At 40.9% G+C, this 16458-nt stretch overlaps 1 protein-coding gene across 2 annotated transcripts in view; it reads right to left on the bottom strand.

Annotated features, from left to right (window-relative positions):
* The window catches only part of LOC110509825 (nucleus accumbens-associated protein 2), a 54077-nt gene extending 40214 nt beyond the window's left edge, over nucleotides 1-13863 (bottom strand). The window contains exon 1 of one of the 2 annotated variants that reach the window (XM_036967257.1): nucleotides 13363-13863. The gene's annotated coding sequence lies outside the window, so the exon portion shown is untranslated. The remainder of the gene's footprint in view (nucleotides 1-13362) is intronic. The other variant, XM_021590951.2, reaches the window with a different exon arrangement.
* Nucleotides 13864-16458: the final 2595 nt, after the last annotated feature.

The raw sequence follows: 16458 nt of genomic DNA, 5'->3' as shown, positions 1-16458 counted from the left end.
GTCCTTGTCGGATTCTTGTTTGTTTGTTTATGTGTCTCATGCCTGAACCAGACTATCATCGTGTGTGCTGCAACCTTGTCCTGTCCTGTCGGAATCTACCTGTCCATCTGAGCCCACGTATGTTCGTCATTAAAGTACTCTGTTTGTTAATTCGCTTTTGGGTCCTCATTCACGCACCATAACAGTAGTTGGGTGTGCTATTTACAGATTGGCTGTATACAGGTACAGTGATCGGTAAGCTGCTCTGACAGCTTACGCTTAAAGTTAGTGAGGGAGATATACGACTCCAGCTTCAGAGATTTTTTGCAATTCGTTCCAGTCATTAGCAGCAGAGAACTGGAAGGAAAGGCAGCCAAAATAAGTGTTGGCTTTGGGGATGACCAGTGCAATATACCTGCTGAAACGCATGCTAAGTGTGGGTCTTGCTATGGTGACCAGTGAGCTGAGATAAGGCGGGGCTTTACCAAGCAAAGACTTATTGACAGTGGGTTTGGCGATGGGTACGTAGTGAGGACCAGCCAACGAGAGCATACAGGTCGCAGTGGTGGGTAGTATATGGGGCTTTGGTGATACAATGGATGGCACTGTGATAGACTACATCCAGTTTCCTGAGTAGAGTGTTGGAGGCTATTTTTTAAATGACATCGCCAAAGTCAAGGATCGGTAGGATAGTCAGTTTTACAAGGGTATGTTTAGCGGCATGATGAAGGATGCTTTGTTGCGAAATAGGGTAGCCGATTCTAGATTTAATTTTGGATTGGAGATGCTTAATGTGAGTCTGGAAGGAGAGTTTCCAGTCTAACCAGACACCTAGGTATTTGTAGTTGTCCACATATTCTTGATCCGAACCGTCCAGAGTAGTGATGCTAGTAGGGTGGGAGGGTGCGGGCAGCAATCGGTTGAAGAGCATGCACTTAGTTTTACTAACATTTAAAAGCAGTTGGAGGCCACGGAAGGAGTGTTGTATGGCGTTGAAGCTCGTTTGGACGTTTGTTAGCACAGTGTCCAAAGAAGGGCCAGATGTATACAGAATGGTGTCGTATGTGTGGAGTAGGATCAGAGAATCACCAGCAGCAAGAGCGACATCAATGATATATACAGAGAAGAGAGTCGGCCCGAGAATTGAACCCTGTGGCACCCCCATAGAGACTGCCAGAGGTCCGGACAACAGGCCCTCCGATTTGGTGGACCAATTCAGTTTGTCCGTGATGTGTACGCCGAGGAACTTAAAACTTACTACCCTCTCCACTACTGTCCCGTCGATGTGGATAGGGGGGTGCTCCCTCCTGCTGTTTCCTGAAGTCCACAATCATCTCATTTGTTTTGTTGACGTTGAGTGTGAGGTTATTTTCCTGACACCACACTCCAAGGACCCTCACCTCCTCCCTGTAGGCCGTCTCGTCGTTGTTGGTAATCAAGCCTACCACTGTAGTGTCGTCCGCAAACTTGATGATTGAGTTGGAGGCGTGCATGGCCACACAGTCGTGGGTGAACAGGGAGTACAGGAGAGGGCTCAGAACGCACCCTTGTGGGGCCCCAGTGTTGAGGATCAGCGGGGTGGAGATGCTGTTACTTACCCTCACCACCTGGGATTGTAGGACGGCCGGGCTGAAGGGGGTCTATAACAAGTGGCAACGGTGAGTGACTTGTTTCTGGAAATGTGGATTTTCAAAGTAGAAGCTCGAATTGTTTGGGCACAGACCTGGATAGCATGACAGAACTCTGCAGGCTAACTCCGCCCCCTTTGGCAGTTCTATCTTGTCGGAAAATGTTTTAGTTAGGGATGGAAATTTCAGGATTTGACAAACGACAAAAGCCCCCTTCAACATAAAATTACCATGACAGGCATGAGCATCTGATAATGCTATGCTAATTGCTCATGTGTTTTTGCAGTGGACTAGGGGAGCTGTGTAGCAGAGACTGTAGCTGCCTCAGATGGCAGGCTTTTTCCATTGGCCTGCACTGGAAGTCCACTAAACTCTCTGGCACAGACTGAACAAACAGCGCACATACAGGGCAAGACTGGAGAGGGAGAGAGGGGTAATGGTGCTAAATCCTGCTGAAAACTGACTTTACACACAGAGGTTTGATTTAGGTTGGATTTCGCTCTGCAGAAAAACCTGTTTGTCACAATGTCATGTATTATAATATCATGATAGTTAGAATCACACTTTGAAGAAACAACTACTTATAAAGGCTTTATGAGCACAACATAGATGTTTCACAAATCATCAAAGGTGTGTTGCCTAAAGTGACATAACTCAATATATACATTCCTCCCAAAATATGTGCTTTATAACACATGTGAATTCATTTGCAATTGTTGACAATAATAATACATTTTATTTAGCAGATGCCTTTCAGGGAACTCAATGACATCTTACAATAAAAGTATGCCTGCATAAAATCTAGTGACAGTACATCAAATCATAAATCAAGTGCATCAATCAATAGTGCAATTAAAATCAAAGACCAGACAAAACAGGACAGGCCACGAAGGGATACTGGGAAGGCACACAAGGAACTCCCAAACTGAAGAACAACAGTGCCTTCAGAAAGTATTCATACCCCTTGATTTACTCCACATTTTTTGTGTTACAGCCTGAATTCAATATTTTTTTCTCACCCATCTACACACAATACCCCATAATGACAAATTGAAAACATGATTGTTAAAATGTTTGTAAATGTATTGAAAATGAAATACAGAAATATCTTATTAAGAGCTTTCCACAGCTGGATTGTGCAACATTTTCCTAATATTCTTAAAATAATTAATCGAGCTCTGTCAAATTGGTTGTTGTTAATTCTAGACAACCAGTTTCAGGTCTTGCCAAAACTTTAACTCGACCACTCAGGAACATTCACTGTCTTCTTGGTAAGCAACTCCAGTGTAGATTTGGCCTTGTGTTTAAGGTTATTGGCCTGATGAAAGTGAATTCATCTCTGAGTGTCTGGTGGAAAGCATACTGAACCAGGTTTTCCTCTAGGATTTTGCCTATTTTGCCTCCATTCCATTTCTTAAAATCCTGAAAAACTCCAGTCTTTTAATGATTACAAGAATACCCATAACATGATGCAGCCACCATTATGCTTAAAAATATGGAGAGTGGTACTCAGTAATGTGTTGTATTGGATTTGCCCCAAACATGACACTTTCTATTGAGGAAAAAAATGTATTGCTTTGCCACATTTATTTGCAGTAGTACTTTAGTACCTTTTTGCAAATGGTATGCATGTTTTGGAATATTTGTATTCTGTACAAGCTTTCTTCTTTGTACTCTGTCAATTAGGTTAGTACTGTGGCTGTCACGGTCGTCCTCCTCTTCATCTGAAGAGGAGAGGCAAGAAGGATCGGAGGACCAAAATGCGGCGTGGTATGTGTTCATGATGAATATTTAATAAAAGAAAGCACTGAACACTGAATACAAACTATACAAAAACAATTAACAAATAACGACCGTGAAGCTATAAATGAGACCTGTGCTGACACAAGCAACATAGACAATCACCCACCAACAAACAGTGAAACCCAGGCTACCTAAGTATGATTCTCAATCAGAGACAACTAATGACACCTGCTTCTGATTGAGAACCATACTAGGCTGAAACATACAAATCCCCAAATCATAGAAAAACAAACATAGACTGCCCACCCCAACTCACGCCCTGACCATACTAAATAAATACAAAACAAAGGAAATAAAGGTTCAGAACGTGACAGTGGCGTATCTACAATGTTGTTGATCCATCTTCAGTTTTCTCCTATCACAGCCATTAAACTGGGGCGGCGGGTAACCTAGTGGTTAGAGCGTTGGACTAGTAACCGAAAGGTTGCAAGATTGAATTCCTGAGCTGACAAGGTAAAAAACTGTCGTTCTTCCCCTGAACAAGGCAGTTAACCCAGTGTTCCTAGGCCATCATTGAAAATAAGAATTTGTTCTTAACTGACTTGCCTAGTAAAAAATAAAGGAAAAATACATCAAAAATAAACTGTGTAACTGTTTTAAGGTCACCATTGGCCTCATGGTGAAATCCAATCATTTCAAAAAACACAATTCCACTTTGACATTATGGGGCATTGTGTGTAGGCCAGTGATAAACAACTCAATTGAATACATTTTGAATTCAGGCTGTAACACAATAACATGTATAAATAGTCCAAAATGTAAATAGCAGTAAAGTTATCACAAAACATTATTTTATGTGTTATTGCCTAACTAGACGATAGGCTATAAAGACCTGGGGAAAGTTGTGTCATTTAAATAAAACCAGAGAGGAAGAGGCAGACTTTCGGCTACTTTGGTGAATTAGCGATGCATGCAAGACAGATTACCAAGACATACACTACGGTTCAAAAGTTTGGGGTGACTTAGAAATGTCCTTGTTTTTGAAATAACATCAAATTGATCAGAAATATAGTGTAGACATTGTTAATGTTGTAAATTACTATTGATGCTGGAAATGGCAGATTTTTTGTGGAATATCTACATATGCGTACAGAGGTCCATTTATCAGCAACCATCACTCCTGTGTTCCAATGGCATGTTGTGTTAGCTAATCCAAGTTTATCATTTTAAAAGGGTAATTGATCATTAGAAAACCCTTTTGCAATTATGTTAGCACAGCTGAAAACTGTTGTTTTGATTAAATAAGCAATAAAATGGACTACTTGAGTATCTGCAGCATCAGCATTTGTGGGTTCGATTACAGGCTCAAAATGGCAAGAAACAAATAACTTATTTTGAAACTCGTCAGTCTATTCTTGTTCTGAGAAATGAAGGCTATTCCATGCGAGAAATTGCCAAGAAACTGAAGATCTCGTGCAACGATGTGTACTACTCACTTACTCACTATAGCTAAGACAATGTTTGTATTGGTAGTAGTATGAGTTGGGATTATGCCGGTTCATTGTTTAGCTAGCTAGCTACATGTCTAAACAAAAGACTCACCAAATGATTACATGACCCATCATGTTAGCCAGGTGTGTCTGGGGGTGAGTAAGGCCATCTATTGTATTTCATGAACATGAGTACATGTCTAGACAATAGCGACCCATCCACTTAGCTAGATGTGTTTTGGGGTGGTTATAGCATTTCCTTCACATGACCCATCAATTTAGACAAGTGTGTCGGGTAAGAGTCATCTAATAATTATAAAATATTTCTAAAATATTTTTATCTGGACACTTTCTGTTTTTGATATTTCTAGTATGCAAGTTACCATTTCACTGTACTGTTTACACCTTCTGTATCCTGTACATGTGACAAATAAACATAGATTTTATTTGATATAGTGTGTGTTTACCAGAGAAGGTAATGTGAAGAACATGACCTGCACCAAGGTCAGATTAGGATATAGGCCAAGCACTAGATAAAGTGTAATTCTACCTGAAGTTTTTCCTTATTGTAGGTTACTACTTTTAATCTTTAAATCTTAGGTTGTTTACTAAACTACTCACTCTGTTTAGCACATGCCCTCAAATGTGAATCATTAAAGAGATGGGTGGGACTAAGGCTTAAGAGGGTGTGAACAATGCTGAGTGTGCATAGACAAAGAAGCGCTCTCCAGTAGGTGTACCATAACATCCAAGGGCCATTTTCCCAAAAGTGGGGTTACAAGTTTATCAACTTTCAAAGCAGAATTACCTTCCCATTGTTCCTCGACTGCAGTGTATGATATACCATTTTCTAGCTCTGAAAATGGTATATCATTACATTGGATAAAATATCTACTTTTTTCATATGTAAAAAACACAATTTCAAATTTTGCTACATAAGATCGAATCGAGGCAGTCGGTCACATATACACTACATGACTAAAAGCATTCGGAGACCTACTTGTCGAACATCTCATTGCAAAGTCATGGGCATTAATATGGAGTTGGTCCCCCTTTTGCTGCTTTAACAGCCTCTACTCTTCTGGGAAGGTGTTTCACTAGATCTTGGAAAATGGCTGCAGGGACTTGCTTCATTCAGCCACAAGAGCATTATTGAGATCAGGCACTGATGTTTGGTTCGATTACACCTGGCTCACAGACGGCTTTCCAATTCATCCCAAAGGTGTTCAATGGGGTGGAGGTCAGGGCTCTGTGCAGGCCAGGCACGTTTTTCCAGATGGATCTTGACAAACCATTTCTGTATGGACCTCACTTTGTGCATGGGGGCATTATAAAACTGAAACAGTAAAGGGCCTTCTCCAAACTGTTGCCACAAAGTACTAAGCACAGAATTGTCTAAAAATGTTATTGTATGCTGTAGCTTTGAGATTTCCCTCCACTGGAACTAAGGGGCCTAGACCGAACCAAGAAAAACAGCCCCTGACCATTATTCCTCCTCCAACAAACTTTTCAGACACTATGCATTAGGGCAGGTAGCATTCTCCCAGATTATTGTTGTTGGTGAGTTTGGTGGGAATACCAGTAAGGAGTGTTGCAGTAGTCCAGTCGGGAGGGGCCAAAAGCATGGATGAGTGTTTCAGTGATAGAGTGTGACCGTGAGGGGCGGAGCCTGGAGATATTGCGGATGTGGAAGAATCCTGTCCAGGTGATGGTTTTTATGTGGGGTTCAAATGACAGGTCACAGTCATGGGTGACATTGAGGCGTTTGACTTTGTTGACAAAGGGACCTGGAAACCGTCTATGGTGATGCTGAGTTTGTGCCATTTGAAGACAGTGGATTTGGAACCGATGAGCATGACCTCCGCTTGTTGCTGTTGAGTTTGGGTTTGGTGGAGAGGTGGAGCTGGGTACCATCAGCATAGCAGTGGAAGTGTACTCTGTGATGATGATATAGATTACACATAACATTAGTTGCCCTATAAACAGTTTAATCTGCATATGCAACCGCCATACTTGGCAGATACCTCGTGTTCTGGCCTGGAGCAAGGCAGGTGTAACCGTCATGTGAGGCCTAATGTGTTTATGCTAAACTAAGCCAATAACACATGCCCTCAGTAAACTGACAAGGTAAAATAGAGATGTTATGTATACTATATAAAGCATGTATAAGTTGTAGTTTGTTTAAAGTGAAACCATGGTAAGATACTGTGCAGAAGTTACACTGAACTCGAGCCACACTACTTTTTTATATATTTGACTGTCAAGTTGAGTGTGCCTGTGTGTGCATGCACCTATGTGTGGTGTGTATATATACAGATGTTGGATCTTAATTGCATCAGGTAATACAAAGTTGAAGTGTATTGGAGGTTTAAACAAGTTTGTTATTTCTTTGTCCTAAAGAAAAATGTATCAACACCTACAAAAAATGTCCATTAATTATAGTCCACATAATAATTCACATGTCCTGTTGCTGCAATATTATTTTCCTGCTGTGGCCAACTGGCTCAAATTAAGATCCTACATCTGTAAGTATTCCAAATTGTCAAGTCACTTAAAAGCCTCGGGGACTGAGGGAATAACATGTACTGTAGGTAATTGAGATATATTAGCCTATAATTGAGCTAAAGAAGTAATCAGATAAAGCCTGTAATCAGAGAAAGCCGGACCCTCAAAAAGATAAGGGAAATGAAAATACTGTTTTGAGCCCACACACTCTCAAGAACCATTTAGTGTTCACTGGAGAGATAACTCCAATGGTATCGTTTTCCCCTTAGCAAATTAACTTACATTTTACCTCAAGGTCCATGGACGGATACACATTAGTAATACCACTGACCTAGAGCTTCTGTATAGCATAATCTTATAGATACTGTAGGGAACACTCCCTTTTGAAGGACTGCTATACCTTTAATACACATTACTATATTTTTTCAAAAATCAATGTCAATTCATGTACTCTATGATTACAAGTCCCCATAATAAATTATTAACATTTAGTGTTTTGTATGTATTCACAAATGCTAATGATACATTAACAAATGGTTTACACAACATCTATTAATGGTCTACAAACTATTTACTGATGGTTTTTAGTGATTTTAAGTGATTTACAAGCAAACCTTCAGGAGGTTGCAAGAGATTCTATTGACTTCTTTTCAGCCAAACCAAGACAAATCTACTTTTGAATTTTTGTATACAGTGGGAACAGAGGAAACTGCAAGTGTAAGGCTATCAAAATGTCATTAGAATTCCACAATCATCCCACCCCTTAGTACTTCTCTTAATTTGCTGCAATGGCTATGTGCTCTCATTCATAGGGAAACACTTAGAACAGTAAAATGCACACAAAATCTCTCTCGCACTCTCTCTCTCTCAAACACACACACACACACACACACACACACACAAAACTGCCGTGACATCCATGCCATGTGATCTTGCCAGGCGTTATGCCAAAGGCCAACCCATGTCACTTACCAGAAATCTCATACAGAGAGAAAGAGAGAGTGCACAAGAGCGAGCGAGAGAGAGAGAAGCAAGTAAGGGGAGAGTAAAGGGCCTTTAGTTATGCAAGAGCTCTTTGTCAATCCTTTCCACAACGTACACTGAAAAAGCATATGAAGCTTTATGACTTTTCTCTGTTTCTCCAACGTTCTTGAGGCAGTAGGCCCTAAGTAACAAGGAGCACATGAGCTCTTATGTTAAATTGTTCTGGAGAGCATGTTTACTGTCCATTGTCTCAGTTCTTGGAAGACTTCCTGAAAATCACAGAATGAGCCAAAGCACCCAAATCAGTTACATTTCATGAATCTCTCTCTCTCTCTCTCTCTCTCTCTCTCTCTCTCTCTCTCTCTCTCTCTCTCTCTCTCTCTCTCTCTCTCTCTCTCTCTCTCTCTCTCTCTCTCTCTCTCTCTCTCTCTCTCTCTCTCTCTCTCTCTCTCTCTCTCTCTCTCTCTCTCTCTCTCTCTCTCTCTCTCTCTCTCTCTCTCTCTCTCTCTCTCTCTCTCTCTCTCTCTCTCTCTCTCTCTCTCTCTCTCTCTCTCTCTCTCTCTCTCTCTCTCTCTCTCTCTCTCTCTCTCTCTCTGTCTGTCTCTCTGTATTTGTGTGTGTTTGTATTGGTGTGTGTGTCTTCATTTAGAATGTACAGTGGGTTAACAGTTAAGGAAACACTGTTGACCAACCAAGTACCATGCCATGCTACACTACCTACAGTTTGATTTAATCTACCACCCAAAATGTCAACAGTAGTTCAAATAAAGTCAACATACGTCGACATCACTAGTTAGGCTCCATAGGTAGGCCTGTTTATTGTTTATTGATTGCATATGCTTAAAAGGCTTGAAGGATAGAAACAAATGGAAATACAGATCTGTCTCGCCATACAGATTCAAATTTCAGTCCATTTCACACAAGAATCTTTAAAAACTATATTATATGGGAAAAAAGAAGGAAAAACTAAGAGAAAAAGGTTTGAAACCATACCCATAACTAAACACGTCAAGAAGAATAAGGCAATGCAATACTGTATGACGGAACCCACTCCACATCTAAATGACAGGATCTGTGTAGTGGACTCAGTTGACCTTGTGATGGGATCTGCGACAACACCACTGGCCCAGAGCAACTGTACATACTGTACATACAGATGACGCATGAGAAAATAATGTATGCCTGCTCTGTATCACGTACCATGCACATTGTCATCCCATTGTTCCATCATCATCTCTAGAGGGCCTCACAGACAGAGGCCAGATGAATGCCGTTTAGGCCTTTTTTACACAGAGCCTTTGTAGTATGGTTACTCCCTCCCTCTCACCAAGTGCACTAGCTAAACCAAGGAGCCAAAGAGACAGAAATCAACACTAGGCATTTTTCAGTGAGCACTGTAAACAAAGACTGGGAAAATCTCATCTCAAATATTGGTTGTCAAATAAATAACATTTACTCCCACATACTGGAAGTTAAATAAAACATATTCTCTAGACATTACTATAAGGTTGACTATTCATATTACAAAACCAGACTCAAGTTATGGTAGTACAAACATATGAGAAAATAGTTCTACTGGTCGAGCAACAGAGTGGGTGGATCCTACAATGATGGAGAATAAACATTAAGGAAGGTAACAAATAAACCTAAACATTTCCTTTACTGTCGATCGCCCCTTATGATAATGAGTCCATGCTGTTCAGTCAAGCATCTGATGATGCAGTTGAGTGAACCCTACAACCTCTCTCTCTTCCCATGTACGTGTCTATCAAAATGTGTGTGTGTGTGTCTCTCTTCTCACTTCCCCCCTTGGCCCCCCTGTGGAATGTTTTGTAGTGCAGGGCCTATGGAGGAAGGGCATCTGAGGACACGGCACACACAAATACAGCTGTTGAGCGCCATCACAGCGCTTGGCAGCCATCCAACTCAAAGACGTGTGGCGGTGAAGGCCTTGGTTAAGAAAAAAAAAGTTAACAAAGAGCACACTCCTTCCATGTACTGTATGTTGTGTTAAACATTGAAGATAAGAACTTGGCAGTACACCTCGATGCCCTCACTGACTTCCCAGCAATAAAGGAACTACTAAGAAAAAAAGGTGTCATTGTGTGAAGCACACTATATATACAAAAGTATGTGGACACCCCTTCAAATTAGGGGATTCGGCTATTTCAGCTACACCCATTGCTGACAGGTGTATAAAATCGAGCACAGAGCCATGCAATCTCCATATACAAACATTGGCAGTAAAATGGCCTTACTGAAGAGCTTAGTGACTTTCAACATGGTACCGTCATAGGATGCCACCTTTCCAACAAGTCAGTTCGTCAAATTTATGCCCTGCTAAAGCTGCCCCGGTCAACTGTAAGTGCTGTTATTGTGAAGTGGAAACGTCTAGGAGCAACAACGGCTCAGCCACAAAGTGGTAGGCCACACAAGCTCACAGAATGGGACCGCAGCGTGCTGAAGCACATAGCGTGTAAAAATTGTCTGTCTTTGGTTGCAACACTCACTACCAAGTTCCAAACTGCCTCTGGAATCAATGTCAGCAAAAGCACTGTTCGTCTGGAACTTCATGAAATGGGTTTCCATGGCCGAGCAGCCGCACACAACCCTAAGATCACATTGCACAATGCCAAACGTCGGTTGGAGTGGTGTAAAGCTTGCTGCCATTGGACTCTGGAACAATGGAAACGCTTTCTCTGGAGTGATGAATCACGCGTTACCATCTGGCAGTCTGATTGACAAATCTGGGTTTGGGGGATGCCAGGAGAACGCTAACCAGCCCCAATGCACAGTGCCAACTGTAAAGTTTGGTGGAGGATGAATAATGGTCTAGGGCTGTTTTTATGGTTCGGGCTAGGCCCCTTAGTTCCAGTGAAAGGAAATATTTATGCTACAGCATGAAATGACATTCTAGACGATTTGTGGCAACAGTTTGGGGAAATCACTTTCCTATTTCAGCATGACAACGCCCCCATGCACCATCCATACAGAAATGGTTTGTCGAGGTTGGTGTGGAAGAACTTGACTGGCCTGCACAGAGCCCTGAACTCAAACCCCTTTGACCACCTTTGGGATGAATTGGAACACCGACTGCGAGCCAGGCCTAATCACCCAACATCAGTGCCTGACCACACTAATGCTCTTGTGGCTGAATGGAAGCAAGTCTCCACAGCAATGTTCCAACATCTAGTGGAAAGCCTTCCCAGAAGATTGGAGGCTGTTATAGCAGCAAAGGGGGGACCGACTCCATATTAACGCCCATGATTTTGGAATGAGACGTTCGACGAGCAAGAGTCCACATACTTTTGGTCATGTAGTGTATATAGGAAGGCAGGCAGCCATGTACACGCCTACACACACAATGTGCCTATAGATTTCGTTTGAATCAATAAGCGGAGAGATGGGAGTCACTCTGTCTGTATATCTTTCTCTTGTTTGGTATGACAGCTCAGATGGATTTCACAGTGTTGAGAGCTGTGTGTGAAAGGCAAACCTGTAGACTTGGAGTGTTGGATGCCAGCCATGTTAGTTAAAGCTACACACACACACACACACACACACACACACACACACACACACACACACACACACACACGGGGCAAATGAGGCCAACCTCCAACCCGACACCATTCCACCTCATATAGATGAAAATAGAGGGAACATCTTGCAATGTACTGGTCTAACAGCTGTAAATCATCTCCAAACAATAACTAAACAACATAAAGTGTATGTGTGGGAGAGAGAGAGAGAGTTAGAGAGAGAAAGTGTGTGTGTGTGTGTGTGTGAGAGAGAGAGAGAGGAGAGAGAGAGAGAAGAGAGAGTGAGAGAGCAAGAGAGCAGGAAATGAATAAATTGCCACAAGTCACATGCAAGGCGCAAACAGTACAGTAGGCATTGATCACATGTCAGGGGCTTCAAGGGAAGCAGAAAGTGAGTAACATGCCAGTCAGACCCCAGGTCATGGAGAAGCACTGATCTAGTGTGCCACTGTCATTTTTTGCCAACAAACAGCAAGGATGTAGCCTATTGAGATTCCATTGAATCAATAATGGCCTATTACCTCTTCACAAACAAAATAATGTATAATGTATACTCCATAGGCTAAGGCATGTAGGGTACATTTAAACAACTACAGACCCATTTAAATATTACACCGAATTACAAGAGGACATCATAGTTAAATTATACCAAGTTTATAAGCTATTCTCCATGCTGCATAGCCTACTTTATAGTCTACTCCTGAGGCTTCAGACTTAGATTGATTTTCTGTACACCACGATTCACAAATTATGGTAGCACCGAGGACATAAAAATACTATGATATATAAGGTTGAAGCCTATATTATGCCACAAAATATTCTGGTCTGATGGCGGTGAGTCGAGTTGACCTAAATTCACAGTGTAACCACTCTCATTTGGATCCCATAACTTTAAGATCAACACCTATGAATAGGCTACATTGTATATAACATTCTGCATGTCTGGGGTGTGGTTAGGTCGGCTACATGTGTGTTATAATGCCTACAGCCTACTAAGAAGTGGGGGGCGTTTTTATTGTGGACTTGACAGCGACGCAATGACCGATATATGCTCCACATATCCCGTTAGAAACACTGTATTTCGTTGACTGATAAAAAGTGGTCCCAAAATGTTAGGCCTACATTTCATAAAGTTAATTGTTAAAGTAGCATTTCTAAACATCTGCGCAAATTCCTTTAGTCTAAAATACTGGCGGGTTATATTTTTCAGGAATCCAGTTGCATTAAATCAATGTCACGGTTCTAACAAAATCACAAAATCTACGAAATTTCTAGGCTATTCTACAATACTATAAAAAGTTAAATCGTTGTTGTAGTTTATGTCAATATCGCTATGTCATTCGTGAATTAATATATCAAGCGATGGATATGAAAGATGGGCAGATTAAATCTAGCCTACATACGAGGAAATAAAACATGGCAAAACCATATGCGTTATACAAACAAACACTATAGCCTACATATCAAACCACGATTATGACAAATGTTTACCCGATATGGTCGCTCCTCCATAAAAGGTTGCTGTCAGTAGCGGGCACAGCTTTATTTCTTGCGATGTAAAGTTTCCAGGTTCCGTCTGTAGCATAGGCAGGCCCCGAGTTCACCTCGTTTGCTTGCTCGCTCTCCTATCTTGCCTGCTCGCCCCCGGCGCTCTCTCTCTCTCGCTGCTCTCTCTCTCTCCCCAATGTATCCTTGTGCAGGAAGTGAATGACGCTCACATGGACGCTATATGAACTGTGCGCATAGCCGCAGACTGACATCATTCTACAGTCGATACACTCATTAAAGACACAGACTCGGCGTTTAGAGATGCTACTGTACAGTCTTTCAGATGTTATGTACTTTACTGTAAATACAAAAAAAACATTGAGCGCTCTACGTTATGCACCTCTAAATCATGACACCTTTACATGCACTCGATTCTAATGACAGAATTCACGACAAAGTTAATTGTTCAACTGTACCGAAATCTAGCTAATACTCAAGCACGCAACTTGAGCTCTGGAGTGCATTTACATGCATGGTTACCTCACGTGGCATATTAGTTGCAAGCTGCGCATGTGTGCAGCTCATAATTTTGGGGACCAACTGCGGGCTACATATTATGACCTCAAGTCAACTGTCCCCTAACTGCTGTATCCGTTTTACTGTAGTGAATCCATATACCACCCACTGCCAGACAACAAAATGTATTTACATTCACTGATACGTCTATCCATTACTCTATTTCCATAAAATCTGCTATTATATTTACTGTTTGTAGAACATGCCCTTAAATCTCAACTGTGCAGTTGCATGACTCCAAAAGCAACTGACCTTAACCATGTCTGACCAAATCATTAAACATATCTTTCAGTGTGTGTATCTCGACAGAGGGTGCAATGTAGAATACGCCCACTGTCAATAAACACATGTATTGGACATTGGTAATGGTTAATAACCATGAGGTCCCCATCATTAATACTGTAGACATTTTATAATGTATCCTAATGTATTTCCATATACTACACAATTGTATGAGAAAAATCTAAATACAACACTGTATGAAAATGTGTCTCTGTAATTCTATGAAACCATAAATTATCAGTCCACAAACATTGCAAACACCTAAAGCACATCAAGCTTTGCCCCCGTATTCATTATATAACAGGGAATACATTAGCATGGTAAAGAATGACACAAATAAAAACACCAGGAGCAGACACATTTTTAACATGTTATATATACATTTATTCATATGCTCTTCCCAAGCAGCTTTGGTAATATAAAAATGTACAGTACAATGCCCTGAATAACAGGAGCAACGGAGGAAACGATAACATACCATGTCCATTTCACACGTACTTTTCCACATAAGCATTCTGAACAGCTTAGGGATATATTGAGATATTGAGATATATTGAGATGTTGTTAATGAGGGCCAATGGTTGTCACTAGTTACCACAGCCACAAAGTCAAATATTGGCTATATTGTAAAAATTCATTTAAACAAAACATTGCCTTTTGGGCTTCATTTAAGGTTAGACAAAAGGTTATCAGCGGGGTTAAGGTTAGGTTTCAAATCAGATTTTTTTAGAAGATAAATTGTAGAAATAGGCAGGGTTTAGACAAAATTATGCCTTTGTGGGTGTGGTAACTAGTGACGACCAGGTTAAATGGAGGGTCAACTCACCTGGCATCCATCAACTCAGGGAATAGACTTGAAATGTTGGTGAAAATAACTTGCAACTCTCATTTCATAAAATGTGAATTCTTTACATTCCTCAACTGAATTGATTTGGAATTAACCCCAACCCTACTTGCCATAGGCCTACATGGCTATCTATTGCATTGTACAGCTACAGTGGCTTCAGAAAGAATTCACACCCATGACTTTTTCCACATTTTGTTGAGTTACAGCCTGAATCAAAAATGTATTAAATTCAGATTTTTGTCACTGATCTACACAAAATACCCCATAATGTCAAAACAGATTTTTTTTTTTTTTTTTTACAAATTATGAATTAAAAATGAAAAGCTGAAATGTCTTATTGACTCAAGTATTCAACCCCCTTGTTATGGCAAGTCTAAATACACTGAGTGTACAAAACATTAAGAATACCTGCTCTTTTCATGACAGATTGACCAGGAGAATCCAGGTGAAAACTATGATCCCTCATTAATGTCACATGTTAAATCCACTTCAATCAGTGTAGATGAAGGGGAGGAGACGGGTTAAATGATTTTTAAGCCTTGAGACAATTGAGACATGGATTGTGTACTGTATGTGTGCCATTCAGAGAGTGAATGGGCAAGACAAAATATTTAAAGTGCCTCTGAACGGGGTATGGTAGTAAGTGCCACGCACACTGGTTTGTGTCAAGAACTGCAGCGCTGCTGGGTTTTTCACTCTCAACAGCTTCCTTTGTGTATCAAGATTGGCCCACCACCCAAAGGACCATCAGCCAACTTGACACAACTATGGGAATGCTTGACACCTTGTAGAGTCCATGCCCTTACGAATTGAGGTTGTTCTTGGGGCAAGGTATATTCAGTGGTATGGTATATTCAGTGTAAGTTCAGGAGAAAATCATTTGCATGGTCTGTGTACAATAATAAAGTTTAACATTATTATTACAATTACCTGCAAGGTCCCTCAGTCAAGCAGTGAATTGTAAACAAAGATTCAACCACAAAGTCCAGGAAGGTTTTCCAATGCCTCACAAAGAAGGGCACCTATTGGTAAATGGGTACACATTTTTAAAAAGTAGACGTTGAATATCCCTTTGAGCATGGTGAAGTTATTACACTTGGATGGTGTATCAACACACACAGTCACTACAAAGCTACAGGTGTCCTTTCTAACTCAGTTCAACAACCAATTTGACAGAGCATGAAGAATTTTGAAAAGAATAATGCACAAATGTTGCACAATCCAGGTATGGAAATCTTAGAGAGTAGAGACTCTCTTAGAGACTTACCCAGAAAGACTCATAGCTGTAATCACTGCCAAAGGTTATTCTACAAGGTATTGAGTTAGGGGTGTGAATACTTATGTAAACTAGATATTTCTGTATTTCATTTTCCATAAATTAGCAAACATTTCTA

This window comes from Oncorhynchus mykiss, chromosome Y, assembly GCF_013265735.2.
Source record: "Oncorhynchus mykiss isolate Arlee chromosome Y, USDA_OmykA_1.1, whole genome shotgun sequence".
NCBI classification, from domain to species: Eukaryota; Metazoa; Chordata; class Actinopteri; order Salmoniformes; family Salmonidae; genus Oncorhynchus; species Oncorhynchus mykiss.
This window is presented reverse-complemented; position numbering and strand designations above follow the sequence as displayed.